Source organism: Suricata suricatta, chromosome 6, assembly GCF_006229205.1.
Source record: "Suricata suricatta isolate VVHF042 chromosome 6, meerkat_22Aug2017_6uvM2_HiC, whole genome shotgun sequence".
Lineage (NCBI taxonomy): Eukaryota > Metazoa > Chordata > Mammalia > Carnivora > Herpestidae > Suricata > Suricata suricatta.
Window position 1 is genome coordinate 131488575 of NC_043705.1, and position 16269 is coordinate 131504843.

Consider the following 16269-nt stretch of genomic DNA (forward strand, 5'->3'; position numbering starts at 1 on the left):
ATATATATATATACATATATATACATATGTTTCATCTTCGCATGACTCCATTTTAGTGGCCACCAGTGAGAGTGGCTTGAAGCTTTTCAATTTCAATGAGTCCCACTTAAACCTAGTCAGAGATAACAGAATACAAAAACAAAAGTAATGTCCTTTTATGCTTCCAACATCATATATATTTAGAATTGTTAAACTTGAAAACAGCCAAATCATGGAAAACCATGTAAAATATAAATACATATAAATAGGCATAATTAAAGATTATTGGTAGTGATTTATGAAAAAAACTTATGTAGTTTGATGATGTGCATTCAAGTTTTAAAATGATTAGTTCATTCAATGTTTATTAATTTTATGCATTGGGTAGTTAATTAATATCTGTTGACCAAGTACATTCTGATGTCGAATATTGCTTTCCATTAAAAAACATACCTTGAAATTATGTGGGTATTCTGTGCCAAACTTTCACCTTAGCAGTCCTTAAAAGTTCTTATGTGACCATCATCAACCTGGATCTGTGGAGTTAGAAATAAAAAGTAATCATAAAAAAAAGTTTGTTGCTGACCTGATGGTATGTATTCTCTCATTTTTGTGAGTCTATTGAAGTTTCAAACCTTGCAGGGTTTGATGACACTGTAAGATATCACCATTGGGAAAAGCAGAGCAGGGCAATTGGGTGGTTTATACAGGTAGAACTAAAAATAAAATGAAATATTTCTCTCTCCTTATGTGTTCAAAGATTGCATGGGTGAAAATTACCAATTTTATTGATTCAAGTTTCTTACCCAAAGACTCTCAGGACTTGCACTTTTGATGTAGTAGAACTTGTTTGAAAGGGGAAAAAAAGTTTTAAAAGTAGAGACAAGTGATATTACAAACTGATTTATTGGAGTCTAACATGCACGCAGGCTGGATATCTTACCTATGGTGACTGGCTTTTGCTCCTGAAATTAACTTTTGTAAAATTTAAATGACTTCCATTTGAATTTTAACAACAAACTTGCTAAATGCCTTAAAGTTTTTCATTGAAAAATTTTTTGTTGGTATTATATTTAAAAAACTAAAAGGCATTTGAATTTAGAAACACTGAAGTCACTTCAAAATAAACAATCATTCATTTAAAACATGCTCATAAAGAAAACTTAATGCCTAGAGATTTTCCCAGATAAATTCTTATGAACCATAGTAGGGAATCAATTACTCAAGATACAAAATCAAAACAGAAAAAAGAAACACTTTCTGATCAGTTTTCTGAGATCTGTTCTCCAAATTTAACAAGCATATCACAAAAAATAGTAACTATGGGTCCATCTCTCTAATTAATGTGAATATAAAAATTAGAGTCAGAAAAATGCAAGTTGAATCAAAGATACACACAAATGGTAATACATCATGATTATGGTAAATTTATTTAAGGAGTGCCTGGATGATAAATGATGTAAAATTAATCTATGCAATTTAAAACAGTAACAGGATCGGAAAGAATATAATGATTATATGGCAATAAATTTTGGAAAAATTAAATGCCCATGATGACAATAAAAATAGACCCAAATACAAAACTCTCAGCAAGACTAGGCAAAATTTTCTTAATCTGTTAAAAATAAACAAAAACATAAAGTACAACAAATAGCATTTTTGTCGTGTAATTCTGAAAATCCCTAATACTGTGAATGAGATAAGAATGTTCTCCTCTACCCAACATGTCAAGAATGTACTGCAGATCTTAGTCAGTGCAATAATTTAAAGAAAAGTGATAAATATTGCAAAGATTAAAACTAAAGAATAATCATTATTTTTACAACGTTAATTCATTATCAACCTTACTGTTATTTTGTCTCAATGTTATCTTTATACATATTGTTATTTTATTATTCTTTTTTATTTTTTCTCATTTGTTTATTATTGAGAAACAGAGAGAGACAGAGCATGAGCATGGGAAGGGCAGAGAGAAGGGGAGACACAGAACCCAAAGCAGGCTCTAGGCTCTGAGCTGTCAGCACAGAGCCTGATGTGCGGCTCAAACCCATCACGAGCAGTGAGATCATGACCTGAGCAAGTCGGAAGCTCAATCAACTGAGCCACCCAGGCGCCCCCAAATTTTAAGGTTTTTGTTTTTAGTAATTTCTGCACCCAGCATGGGGCTCAAACTCATGACCCTGAGATCAAAAGTCACATGCTTTTCCAACGGAGTCAGCCAGGCTCCTCGTATATTGCTTCTTTTGGAAATAAACACTGAGAGGCTCTTTTTCAAAATATTCACTATTTCCATTTTTTTTCTATTTTCTTTTAAAAAGACACAAGATGTATTTTGTACAACTCACTTTGTATATTGTCTCACATTTCTGTTCTGTGGTTGAAATTATTTTTGATAGCAAAATTAATAACAATATTGTGTTCAGTGAACACCTCATCTGTGTCAGCCACTGCCCTGTGCACCGTCAGCCAAATCAACAAAAATCCTTGCTTCTGTGAAACTTGTTTTATTGTTGTTTTTGTTTGTTTGTTGTTGTTGTTTTCCAGTGTAGGAAACAGGATATAAATGGCATGCACAGTAAAGAATAGAACATATTTGATCATAACAAAAAATAAATGGAAAAACATAAAATAAATCTGGGAAAGGACATAGGAAATGTCTGATGGAGTTGGGGTCCACAGATCTAAGTAGAGGGGCCAGGAGACCGCACTGAAAAAATAATGTTTAACGAAAGACAGACCCAAGGCTGAGGGTTAAGGCGGGAGATGTCTGACAGTAGACTGCCCAACACAATGGCATAAGGAAAGCAAAGGTCTGGAACCATGAGCAAGCCTAAAGTGGAAGACAGGTTCATTTAGCTTCTTTGCCACTACCCTTGAGTTTTCTCTGGGAGCACTTTAAGGATGACTGTAGGTACTCAGTACTAGCACCCACACCAAGAGGGTTTGAGATTTTGTCTCCTCAAAGTTATCCAGGTGTTCTGTCACTGTCAGATCTTTCCGTGAGCCATATGGGCTCAGGCCTTGTTCATCACACCCATTTTCAGAACCTCTGCTACCATCTGGGTTTTCTCCTTCCTTTCTATTTACTCAGCGTATGCATTCACTTTACTTTATGCCAGATTTCAATATGTTTGAGACAGCGTGATTAGTTCAATTAATTACATTAACTATAAATTTAGAGTAACACTTTCCACTTAATATTAAAAAGTTAAATATAGTTATTTTTCCATTTATTTATTTATTCTAAGAGTAGGGAGGGGCACAGGAAGAGGGAGAGAAAGTTTCCCAGGCAGGATCTGTGCTGTCAGTGCAGAGCATGGTGTGGAGTTTGAACCCACGAACCAGGAGATCACGACATGAACTGAAATTCAGTTCCATGCTTAACCAACTGAGGCACCCAAGTGAACCTTAACATGTAATTTTTTATTTAAAATTTTTAGTGTTTTATTTATTTTTGAGAGAGAAAGAAAGAGAGAGAGCTAAAGAGAGAGAGAGAGAGCGAGAGAGAGAGAGAGAGAAAGCGCAGGGAGGCACAAAGAGGGAGGGAAGCACAGAATCCAGAGCAGGCTCCAGGCTCTCAGCTGTCAGCACAGAGCCAGATGCAGGGCTCAAACTCACAAGCCATGAGATCATGACCTGAGTCCAACTCAGATGCTTAATTGACTGAGCCACCCAGGTGCCCCAAAATATAGCTTTAATATGTACAAATTAGCCTATCATAGACATATCAAATATTACTTAAACTGTCATTCACCTAATATTATGTGTCCATAATTTGGATATGAGAAAATTAAATCAAATAATATTGAGGTGTGTTGGATTTTTAAAGGGCCCAATAATAACATACCACCTAGGAGTCAAACTAGTAAAGAAAAACATGGTTATTTTCACTGATCATATTAACTTTGGAGAATATGGTTTACTTTAGGACGAAATAATTTTTACCTGAAAAGTAAGGTCTTGCTTATAATTCATGACCAAGAGCTGACTAAAACACATTCTCTTTGCAGGTAGCAGATCTCCAAAGAAATGAGAAGACCGTACTAATGCACACATCTTAATTCTGACCCCTTCACATCAACCCCTAGAAAAGATAATGGGGCATAAAACCGGAAGTGTTTCTCTAGGGAATCTCCATCCACACAGAGATATGAAGCGGATCACAAAAACCTCCCTCCAATCCAGAGCCAATTGTTCAGGAATTATGAAAAGTATTTTATTTTAAAAAATTCCCTACTTTTACCTTATATGGGAGTGGATTATGCTATTCCAGAGTAGTTTTTATTCTGGCTGTTATAAACATACCAATTTATATAACTGTAACACTTCATTTGTAATTTAACATCAACACTTAGAGGAATAGTAATTCTTACAATTTCCTCAAGAACAATGACTAAATATTTGAGTTTTGAATAGACCCTGTTTTATACAGATTTGAGGAAGAAAAAGAAGCATTTCATATATATAATATATATTTTTTCTCTCTCTCTTCCGAGTGGAAAAAATTGCTACAATTTTGAGAGAGCAGTTTTTCCTGTTTCTACTCATGAAGGCTTCCAAAGTCTCAGTTACCACTTCCAGTCATTGGATAAATGTAAATTAAGAGCTTAGTTCTTCTCTGACCCCTTACACTTATTGAATAATTGCTATTTGGTAGACAGTGTTTCTATACATGAATCACCTCACAAATGATATACATTCTGTACATGTAAGAAAGGAAGGCTAGAAACAGTTTTAATTTTGTTTATTTATTTAGTTTTTGAGAGAGAGAAAGAGGGGGGGAGGGAGAGAGGGGGGGAGAGAATGAGTGTGGTAGGGATAGAGAGATGAGGAGAGAGAGAGAGAATCCCAAGCAGGTGCTGCACTGTCAGCTTGGAGCCCAATATGGGGCTTGAACGCACAAACCATGAGATCATGACCTGAGCTGAAACCAAGAGTTGGATGCTTAACTAACTGAGCCTCCCATGCGCCCCAACAGCCAAAGATATTTAAAAGTCACAGGAAGTCACAGAGCTGGTTAGAACCTAACCCAAGCAGTTTGCTCTGAGTCCAAGAGTTCAGAAGCTAACCCATGCCCAGCACACAGCATTCCACCACCTACTGGAATGAACAGAAGAGGACTTATGTCCACGGTCTCCTAATTATTGGATTCATGGCATTTGATGGGTGGCGATGACTTTTAGCCTCAGTTTTTTCACTGGCAATAGAAATTTAAAAAAAACTGTTCACCTTACATTATTGTTTGGAGAACTAGAAAACACAGGCACTAGCCCACTAACTGAGCCTGACACATAAATTTTAGCAGCTACTGTATTTATTATTATATGACCTTGTCATCCTCCAGAGGAAGAGCTTTGAAGGTAACCATTTACTCAAAAATGTTCCATCTCTAGTATTTAGTAGGCAACACAAAATGTGTTCTTTAAATGTCTGAAGGGTTTCAGCCTTCACTACCTTTAAATGTAAAAGGGAAAAGTACAGAGGCACCTGGGTGGCTCAGTCTGCTAAGCATCTGACCTCGGCTGAGGTCATGATCTCATGGTTCATGAGTTCAAGCCCTGTATCAGGCTCCATGCTGAGAGCTCAGAGCCGGGAGTCTGCTTCAGATTGTCTCCCTCTCTTTCTGCCCCTCCTCCACTCAAGCTCTGTCTCTCTTTTCTTTCGAAAATAAATTGGGGCACTTGGATGGCTCAGTCGGTTGAGGGTCCTACTTCAGCTCATGACCTCGAGGTTCGTGGGCTCCAGCCCAGCATCAGGCTCTGTGCTGAGTGAGCTCAGAATCTGGAGCTTGCTTCAGATTCTCTATCTCCTTCTCTCTCTGTCCCTCCCCCATTCACGCTATCTCTCAATAATAAATAAATGTGAAAAAAAGTTCTTAAAAAAATAAAAACATATTTTAAAAAAGTGAGAAAAGTCCACTGAAATTCATGGCCTCCAGCTGCTGATTTCATGCAGAGTATCCAAATCCTTCTTATGCTTTAGTCAAAGAGGCTTTCTTTAAAAAAATATTACATTTTCATATTTCGCAACTCTAACTTGTAGCAAGTCTTAATAGTTGGAGTCAAAGACAATTTTTTAGTGTTTTTGCTCTGGTTTGTGTGGCTATGGAAAGCTGTCTGGTTCATGCTGTCTTAAAGCTTGCGACTCCCCTTTTTGTTTAGTTGAATAATCTGTTTCTTTGGGAATTTCACATATATCAAATTTTCTAACAATTTTTGGCCACTTTTAGGATGCCTACCTCTAATAAATAGCTTTTATATTGGTTTAAGTATCATGAACTATATTCAAAGTTTCCTTAGAAATATTTATAATATTTAAGATCACAACACGAAACTATCTGGCTGCCAAATCCACCTTGAGCATAGGCTGTTTCCTTCTGGCCTTTCTCTCTGGCTTCTCCATTGTGTCCTGCCTCTCATATATTTTGTTGAAAACCTGAAAGAAATACCGTCACTCTGATCCCTCTCTTCACTAATAGGAAGGTACAAGTAGGTCATTTTTTATGATATCAAGATAGAATGCAAATACTAAAGACACAGACTAATCAGTACTATATATAAATAACACCATGTATAACAATGAAAATCAAAACATGATAATAGTAAATACAAAGAACTGAATATATATGAAGTGATTTAAAATTCAGTCATTCAATAAATATTTAATTAACTCAATAAACATACTGAACTTCTATTGCTAAACATTTTTTCTAGCTACTGTGAATAAAACAATGAGCAAAACAAATATTCTTAACTTTGAGGGATTTTAATAGCAAAACATAAAACAATGGAGCTAAGAAGAGAGATATTACTTTTTTTTATACAGTGTATCACTATTGGTGTCTTTTCACGTACTCTAGTACCTTATTTTTATGTGCCTTCTAATTAGAGTTGTACAATACAGCAAATAATGATCCAAGATGCCCAGTTAAATTTGGACGTTGAATACACAGTTTTTAAATGTAAGTATGTTCCCAATATAGGAACTAACATTCACATAAGCCATGAATAATTATTTACTGTTAATATGCCATAAGCAATATTTGGAGTATACTTATACTAAAAGAAGTATATTATTTAATCAAACTTCAAGCTTCCTGAACATTTCAGATTTTATCCATCAACTTGAAACGGTACACCATTCATTTGTAATGATTTAGAATTACACATGAAAATCAACAACTTTGTTAGACCAGTCTAATAAATTTGATTTTAAAATAACTTTTAAAACAATGGGAACTTTTAATACCCTATGTCTGTATTTTCTTATTACACTTTTAGTCAATGTTGTTATAGGTTTCTCAAATTTTTCCTCAGTATTTTTTTTGAGCATGCTACTGCTTCTGCTGAGTCTACTTTGCTAAGGTTTTAGTGTTTGCAGGGAAAAATGAACCCAGAAATCTCAGTTTAGCCTTACCTGCTAGTTAACTCATGTGTAACACAAACTATGCCGTTATTGTATATGACGTGGTAGATGCACAGACATGGCTTAAGTCCACTAATACAGTAAAAATACTCTAATAATGACTATTTTCTCTTCATAGTTGTGCAAATGTTTCTAGTCTACTTGGTAAAATATTTTCAGTAGATTGATAAATGTTTATTCACAAAGACTTTATTTACCTAGGATATATACAAACAAATTTTGCTATAATAATTACAAGATAATAAGTTACCTTGCTAATATATAAAAAACAAAAATAAACAGGTAAATTTGGTCCTAAGCTGGAGTGCCTGGGTGGCTCAATTGGTTAAGTGTCCAACTTCGGCTCAGGTCATGATCTCCCTGTTCGTGGGTTTGAGCCCCGCATCGGGCTTTGTGCTGACTGCTAAGAGACTGGAGTCTGCTTCAGATTCTTTGTCTCCTTCTTTCTCTGCCCCTTACCCACTCGTACTCTCTCTGTCTCTGTCTCTTTCTTAAGACTAAATAGACATTAAAAAATTGGTCTCAAGGATTTCTTTATAACTCCAAATACAAGGGCCTTTAGTAACAAAAAACAATAATACTAAATAAGACATTGGACTTAAAATGATATGGTGTAGGATTTGTTATAAATTAATTGTGAAATATGTAGCATATTTTCTGTACCTTTTTAATATTAAAATATGAAAAATTAATATTATATCTAGATTACATTGACTTTAACAGGTATTTTAAAAAGTTTTAAAAACAATATTTCTTTAAAGTTGACCTAAAGAAATGATAATAGATGCTGAATTTGTAGGGCTTATTTTAGTTAATTTAGATAATTTAAGAACACTTTTGTACTTTGGGGTAAGATCCTCATACATTATATACTATTTTTCTTTAAAATTTTTTTTAATGTTTATTTGTTTTTGAGAGAGACACTTAACCAACTGAACCACCCAGGAGCCCCTATAACAATTTTTATAAACAGAAAAGAATATATACATTATATATGTATGCATATGATATTTGTAAAGTTCAGTTTTGATGTTCATAAAACAACTTCCTTGGAAATAAATTTGTTTGTTCATTGGCAAGAGTTGTCCATGAGACTGTTTTGAACTAACTTAGTCATATGTAGATTAAGACATCTATGTATCTGAGCTGGATATTTTATTTAACGTTTCTAATGTTTATTTACTTATTTTTGAGAGACAGAGAGAGAAAGAGAGCAATTAGGGGAAGGGCAGAGAGAGAGAGAGGGAGACAGAGAATCCAAAGCAGGCTCCAGGCTCTGAGCTGTCAGCACAGAGCCTGACGCGAGGCTTGAAGCCACGAATGTGAGATCTGACCTGAGCTGAAGTCGGAGGCTTAACCTACTGAGCCACCCAGGCACCCCGACTTTTAATTTTTGATAATAATAAATCCTTCCCTGATTTTTCAGCTGCCATGCAACACATGTTGGTATGTTTTAATGATCTGTTAATAAGTTTTTGAAGAATAAATACAGCAAGAAATAAGTGACCTAACAGAGATAGAAACAATACACGAGTCATCGGTGAGATAGAATTGCTTGCCTTGTAGTTTCAAAATTTACTTTGTCAGTGATACAGTTTCAAATTGTTGATGCCTGAATGTATTTTCCTTTAAATGTAAGGCTCATAGTCAATGAGTAGCCAACCAATAAATAAATAATGAAGGGGAAATAGTCTTTCTCAAACATAGAACATTTCCCTTAAATTTCCTCCATTTTTATGAGGCCACTATAGGCACTTATGTCTGTCAGGCCCCCGGGCATTTTGGTCCACTTTTAAAACACTCTTTGGTTAGAATTTTCTTATTTCTGTAAATAACAACTTAAGAACATTCAATTCAGTTCACCACATCTCTTATCATCAGAAAAGGAAATTTAAAGTAATTTCAGAAGGTTTTTTTTAAAAGAAAGTTTTTCTTACCAGATATAACATGTGAACTAGCACTTATTATTAATTTTGTTCACAGGGCACAGTAATTAAGGAAATTACCCAATTAACCATGTCAAAGTATTAATTTCCACTCCTTGAATGAGAGTTTTGATGTCTTTGATACATCCCATTCAATGAAGTAACTAATATCTCACCCATTTTTCTGTCTCTGAGTTAATAACAGTGAATGCACACTTGTTGTCATCAGGGAATTTATCATCTAGAAAAAATGACGAACTACAATCAGCAACATTAAATAATCCAATTTGTAATAAAAACCCTGTCCAATACAATAGTTATCCTTGCAAATTAAATGCAGTTCAGAGCCAGAAAGTGATACTGATTAAATGAGGGAATGATTTACCACGAGCCATATTGACATTAAAAAAGTATACTCTTGTTTACTCATTGTCCCCTACATTGACAGAGCAGACACTAAAACAAGGAAGAAGTAAAATTTATCTTCCAATTTAAAATGTCTAAAGTTGGGGCGCCTGGGTGGCTCAGTCGGTTGAGCGTCCAGCTTTGGCTCAGGTCATGATCTCACGGTTCCTGGGTTCAAGCCCCGTGTCGGGCTCTGTGCTAACAGCTAGCTCAGAGCCTGGAGACTGCTTCAGATTCTGTGTCTCCCTCTCTTTCTGACCCTCCCCTGCTCGCACTGTCTCTCTCTGTCTCTCAAAAAGAAATAAAAGATATTTTAAAAAAATGTCTAAAGTTAACACAGAAAATGCTAAGTATTTTTTAATTGCCTTATGCAGGTACACTGACTGTATGGCATTCAAATTTATGTAGCTTGCCAATGCACAGTTATTAGCATTTATGCACTTACTGTGTGCTGATGTTCTACGTTTACCCCGGATTAAATAAAAATCAAGGAATACACACAGAGAAGTTGAGAAGCTTACTCATGATCATACAAATACAATTATAGACCATATTAGTAGTATTAGTTGTATTAGTAGAATCTCATCATAAAACATTAACTAACAGAAAAAGCACTATGTGTGATATTATATTTTTGGTTGCAAGTTCATAAGAAATCATTGACGAATTTCCACAACTGGGCAGGCAAGCATGTTAACATATTACATACATTACACTAGTATTCTATGATAGCTACTGACAAAAAAAGATTATACCATTCTTATACTAATGGGAAATTTACATTTTCTTCAAAGAAAAGAAAAAGAAACACATGGAGATACCATGTTCCAAAAATAATTACATGTAATCTTTACTAAACAATGTGTTGAATGATTGTGAGGGTAACTGTGACTTTATTATTTATAAAAGGTGTATAAGCTTATTATTTCTGGAATGGAATAAATTAAAAACGTATTTTACAACTTATACTGTCTTCATTCAACAGAAAAGAGAGGAAAATTAAAAATTTAAGAGAATATTGTTTTACTGCTTAATAATTAACTATTTAATAAATGTAACTCAGGATATATTCCAATTGAATTAGCAATAAATAGTTTAGAGAAATTCCGATGGAATATATTTTTATTTGCAATTCTAAGTATTAAGTCCAACTCTAATTCCATTTAAGCATTTGCCTTTGAATTAAAACTTAAAGGAATGTATTTAGAAAGTGGGTAATTCTATTTTCAGATGAGTAATTTGATATGTAATTCCATAGTCATGTAAGATTATGTTGTGCTTTAAAAAAAATGTGATTTTGACATTAGCTAGATATATTGCTCAGTTTGAATTTTTCTATGTATTCCAAAATTAAATGTCATAAATAAATACACCTTTAATAAAACAAACAAACAAATAAATAAAAGTACCTTTATGATGTTTGTTTTGCAAATTTAAACAGATCATTTTATTGTTTGTAATCAGAACTTCACTTAACTAAATTATCCATTCTGTGAGAATTCTCATAAGACCAGTCTGGTTATGAGAAAACCTTAAAGATCTATTGAATGTTTTTGAAAAATGTTGCAAATGTGAATAAATAAATAGTTTAAAATTGCTGTGTATAATTGGTGTAACTCATTTGTATGGGCATAAACATTTATTACAAAACAGTAATGAGAAGAACTTGGTAATCAAAAATACAACTCCCACCTTAGAAGAGCTCAAGAGGAAAGTATAACTGTATTTCACCTAACATGCTTATTAGTAGGCTCTCTAGTTCATTTTGAATCTGTTCTTTTCATTAGAAAATAGTGTTCTATTGCAGTGTAGTAGAATTCATTTGATATTCTAATCATCTTGAATTAATAGAGAACAAAACTAATTACATTAATATTCTGTAGCTTTAAGAAACATTCAAAGTGATTTTTTCTGTGGTGCAATTTCAGTGCCTAGCATAGCACTTTGTTATCCACTTATATTTATTTTGAATTAATTGTAAATATCTTAAGGTTGCCTTGAGGATAGTCCTTCCTTTGTATTAGATACAATTTCTTGTGCAGAACATAATATTATGCATGTTTGCAAAATGTAAGTGCTCATTTGTTCTCAATAAAATTTTTTAAAAGGCTTTAATTCCAGTATAGTTAACATACAATGTAATATTAATTTGGAGGGTACAATATAGTGATTGAACAATCCTACACAATACCTGGTGCTCATCACAAGTGCACTCCTTAATCCCCATCACCTATTTCACCCATCCCAACACCCATCTTTCCTCATGCAAACTTCAGTTTGTTCTCTATAGGTAAGAGTATCTTTGATGGTTTGCCTACCTCTGCCCCTGCCTTCTGCCGTGTTTATCTCTTTTGTTTCATAAATTCCTCATATGAGTGAAATCATTTGTTATTTGTCTTTCTCTGACTTATTTTGCTTAGAATTAGCATTATATTCTCTAGCTCAATCCATGTCATTGCAAATGGCAAGATTTGATTTGGCTTTTAGGCTGAGAAATTGTCCATTATATATTATATATCACGTCTTTATTCATCAGTCAATGGACATTTGGGCTCTTTCCATAATTTGGCTATTGTTGATAACGCTGCTATAAACATTGGGGGCATGTACTCCTTCAAATCAGTATTTGTGTATCCTTTGGGTAAATACCTAGTAGTGCAATTGCCGGATTATAGAGTAGTTCTATTTCTAATTTTTTGAGGACCCTCCATACTGTTTTCACCAGCGTGCTGCACCAGTTGGCATTCCCACCAACAGTATAAGAGGGTTCCCCTTTCTCCACATCCATGCCAACATCTGGTGTTTTCTGTGTTGTTCATTTAAGCTATTCTGACAAGTGCAAGGTGATATTTCATCTTTAAAATTTGACTTTCTTCCTGCTGTTCTCAAAATGATCATACTGGTGATACATAGATTGTGGCATAAAGCCCATAGCAAGTCTGCATTTGGAATGTAGATGTGGAAATGTGGGTAAAGGCCATTTTTTCCTGCTATAAAAATAAAATTGGCATTTATATTAATGCTATTGTTTTCCTCCTTACCTGTTCTCACTTAATTGAATAGGATATTTGTAGAAGTCACAAGCACATTCTATCTCTAATGATACTAAACGTAAGTAGAATCGAGAGAGAAATTTCTCATAAAAGACAACATAATGCAAGCTGTGAGGCTGGTTTATCTTTTCTGTAAAACATGTAAAAGATAGATAATAAGTCTAGATAAATTAACTAACACTCAGTAAATATTAAATAGGAGGTATGCTAATTAGGTTTATTTTGTTTAGCTTTTTAGATTACTAAACTCAAGTGGGTTTAAACAGAAAAATGGTAACTCTTGAAAAAAGAAATCCAGAGGTAGGCTAAACATAATAAAGGTCCTCACTGTTTTCTTCAATCTGGCTTCTAATTTGTCTTGTTTCACCATTACCTATTTATAGAGAGAAATTGATTTATGACTGGGTGGCCTAGTCAGTTAAGTGTCTGACTCTTAGTTTGGCTCAGGTCGGGACCTCAGGGTTTGTGAGTGTGAGCTGTGCCGAAAGTGCAGAGCCTGCTTGGGATTCTCTCTCCTCCGCTCTTTTCCTCTCCCCTGCTTGTGCTCTCTCTTTTAAAAATAAATAAATAACGTGAAAAAGAGTGAAGGTGATTTTGAGGTAATGGATTGGAGAGCCAGGGCACTGAAGAGATGACAGAGATTTCTTGCTTATGTAATAAAACATTTGGATATACAGCAGAGCCTATTTTGAAATGTCCACATGGCATTTTTCAAGAGCTTTACATATTATAAAAGTAGACCTTAAAGGCATGGAGTGAAGGTGTTACAACTTTAGGCAGAACAACTCCACCCAATGTTACATGAATAAAAGACGCTCCAGAAGTTAAACATATTAATCATACGGAATGTTAGAAACCAGATGTTTGAAAGTACAGCTATGAAATATGCATGCTATTAACAACATATTTTAAAGCTGATGCACCATAGTAAAAGTAAATAAAATTACTATCATCATTCTGCCTGATATTTCTGAGAAGTCAAATACTTCCCCAGTTATTTGCAATAAAATATAAAAGAGAATTATATATATTTATAATCTAGTTGAACATTTTAACTTAATTCTTATCCAGTCAAAATAAATAATTATCAAATCATGAGAATAGATTGCATGTTTGGTGCCATTAATGCCAATGGTAAATTTTAACACTTGGTTAGTTTTTGCATCAGCGCTGTCACACAACTGCACACATATAAACACACACACACTTTTATTTAGCTTAAATTTCAGTTGAATCTACATTAGAATGCAATATGCATATCAGGTTATTTGATCTTTGAAATTTATCACTCATACACCAAAAACTAAAGAGGATATATTCTTGCTTTTTAAAAGGTGAATAATTTATACTTTCTGAAGAGAAACCAGAGTATTATTCTTGCTTTTTAAAGATCTCACAAACCTTCAATGATTTTGCCATAAAAATTTAATATAGGTATGTATCTATATTAAAGATGTTATTTCAAATCATTGAAGCCCATGAAATCAACTGGGAAAGGTATACCACTAGCTTAAGACCTAAAACTTAACCTTAATATTTAATGAAAATATGTACTTTTAAAATTTATTTTTATTTATTTTGAAAGAGAAATAGGGAGCAAGTGGGGAAGAGGCAGAGAGAGGGAGAAAGAATTCCAAGCAGACTCCATGCTGTGCTGTCAGTGCAGAGCCTGATTCTGGGTTTGAACTCTCAAACCCTGAGATCATGACCTGAGCCAAGATCAAGAGTTGGGCACCTAATGAACTGAGCCCTCCAGGAGCTCCCCAAATATGTATGTTATTGGCTTCATATATACAATGGGGCTGCAATATGCAATTGAATAAAATGAATTTTGTTGTCAGTATTAATAATTGACAATACATTTTTTAAGTATTACTCTTAAATGTCTAATGCATTTTAGAGAAAATTAGCACCTAGCACCTCTGATCCAATAGAAGTGCTCTATCAGAGAAAATTCCTTGTTCATATTATTGTATTGAGTCAGTTTAATTTAATTAATCATAATACATAAAATTTAAAATGATTCTGATATGTTTATCTGATACTCTCAACTAAATATAATTTTTCCAAATATTGGATTTTAATCAACTATAAGGTGAAAAACCTTGTTTATGGCTCCATTGGGATGTAGTGAGCAGATCAAAGGTCTTTTAAGATTGATTTAAGTGCAATGGTAAAATGATCTGTTTTTCTATCAAAGTTTATTGGACATCCAAAGAATAATAAGATATACTCTAAGTGCATCCAATAAAGTTGCCAACCTAGCAGTGCTTTATACTTTAAATATTGAAATAGAGAGAGGAGTTCATTTTTAGTAATGGCCAAGCTTACATTTTGAACTCATTAGTGCAAATGAAATTGAAGTAATATACAACACATTTAAGTATCTCTACTGAGTCAAATTCATTACAGTTTAAAAATGTTTTAACTTAACATGTTTAGAACATAATATCTCTTATCTCTATCTAGAGAATCATAACTTTAACTTAAAAAATACTTAGGGGTTTTTACTCCTCCTTTTTACTATGCAGTAACTTCTGAATTAAAATACTGTAATGTTAACTCTTTTTAATATAACTGTTTAACATGAACATTTATAGATGTTAAATTTTCTCTTCTTAATTTGATGTGTGCCCAAGAGACAATGCTTAGCAACATAATTCAAATACGGCTTATTAAATGCTGCTTCAAAGTTTGTGGAGTGAGGCACTATTCACACTTGATTGTGCCTTGAAAGCTCTTCACTGGAAATACAACAGAAACACCCAGATATGCTGAAACTCCCACTATTGATTTAGTTTAACATTTGCAGTGACTATAGAAGAAACAGAAGCTTTAAATAAAATCAATTTAGTGAGTCTGAATGGAAAGATCTACCTTAGGAAATGGCCTTATTAAGGATTAGACATCCAAGGCAGTATCTTCTGTGATGACTTCAGTAAGTAACTGTTGCATAAAGTCTTCACTCTTCTGGGTAATGGCTTGATTTTCTTCTTCTAATTTTGGGGATTATTAAAATTTGGATTCTCTACAGAGCAAATCCCAAGGCAGAAGCCTTTTGAGCTGATAACTTATTAGGGAAAACAACATTTATTCACAAGAACTAAAAATAAGTTTGCCTGAAGATACCAACAGTGATATACACAGTTGCTCACCATTACTAGAAAATGTAAATGAAATACACAATGAGGTATCCTTCCATACCTGTTAAATGACTATTATCAAAAAGACAATAGACAAAAAGTATTGGCAAAGCTGTGGAGAAAAGGGAACCCATGCACATTGTTGGTGAGAATGTAAATTGGTGCAGCCACTATGGAAAACACTTGGAGTTTCCTCAAAAAAATTAAAAGTAAATCTCAAAACAGAGCTACCACATGATCCATCAATCCTGTTTCTGGAATTACATTCAACAGTACTGAAATCAAGATCTTGAAGAATTATCTCCATTCCATGTTTACTGCAGGATTATTCACAATAGC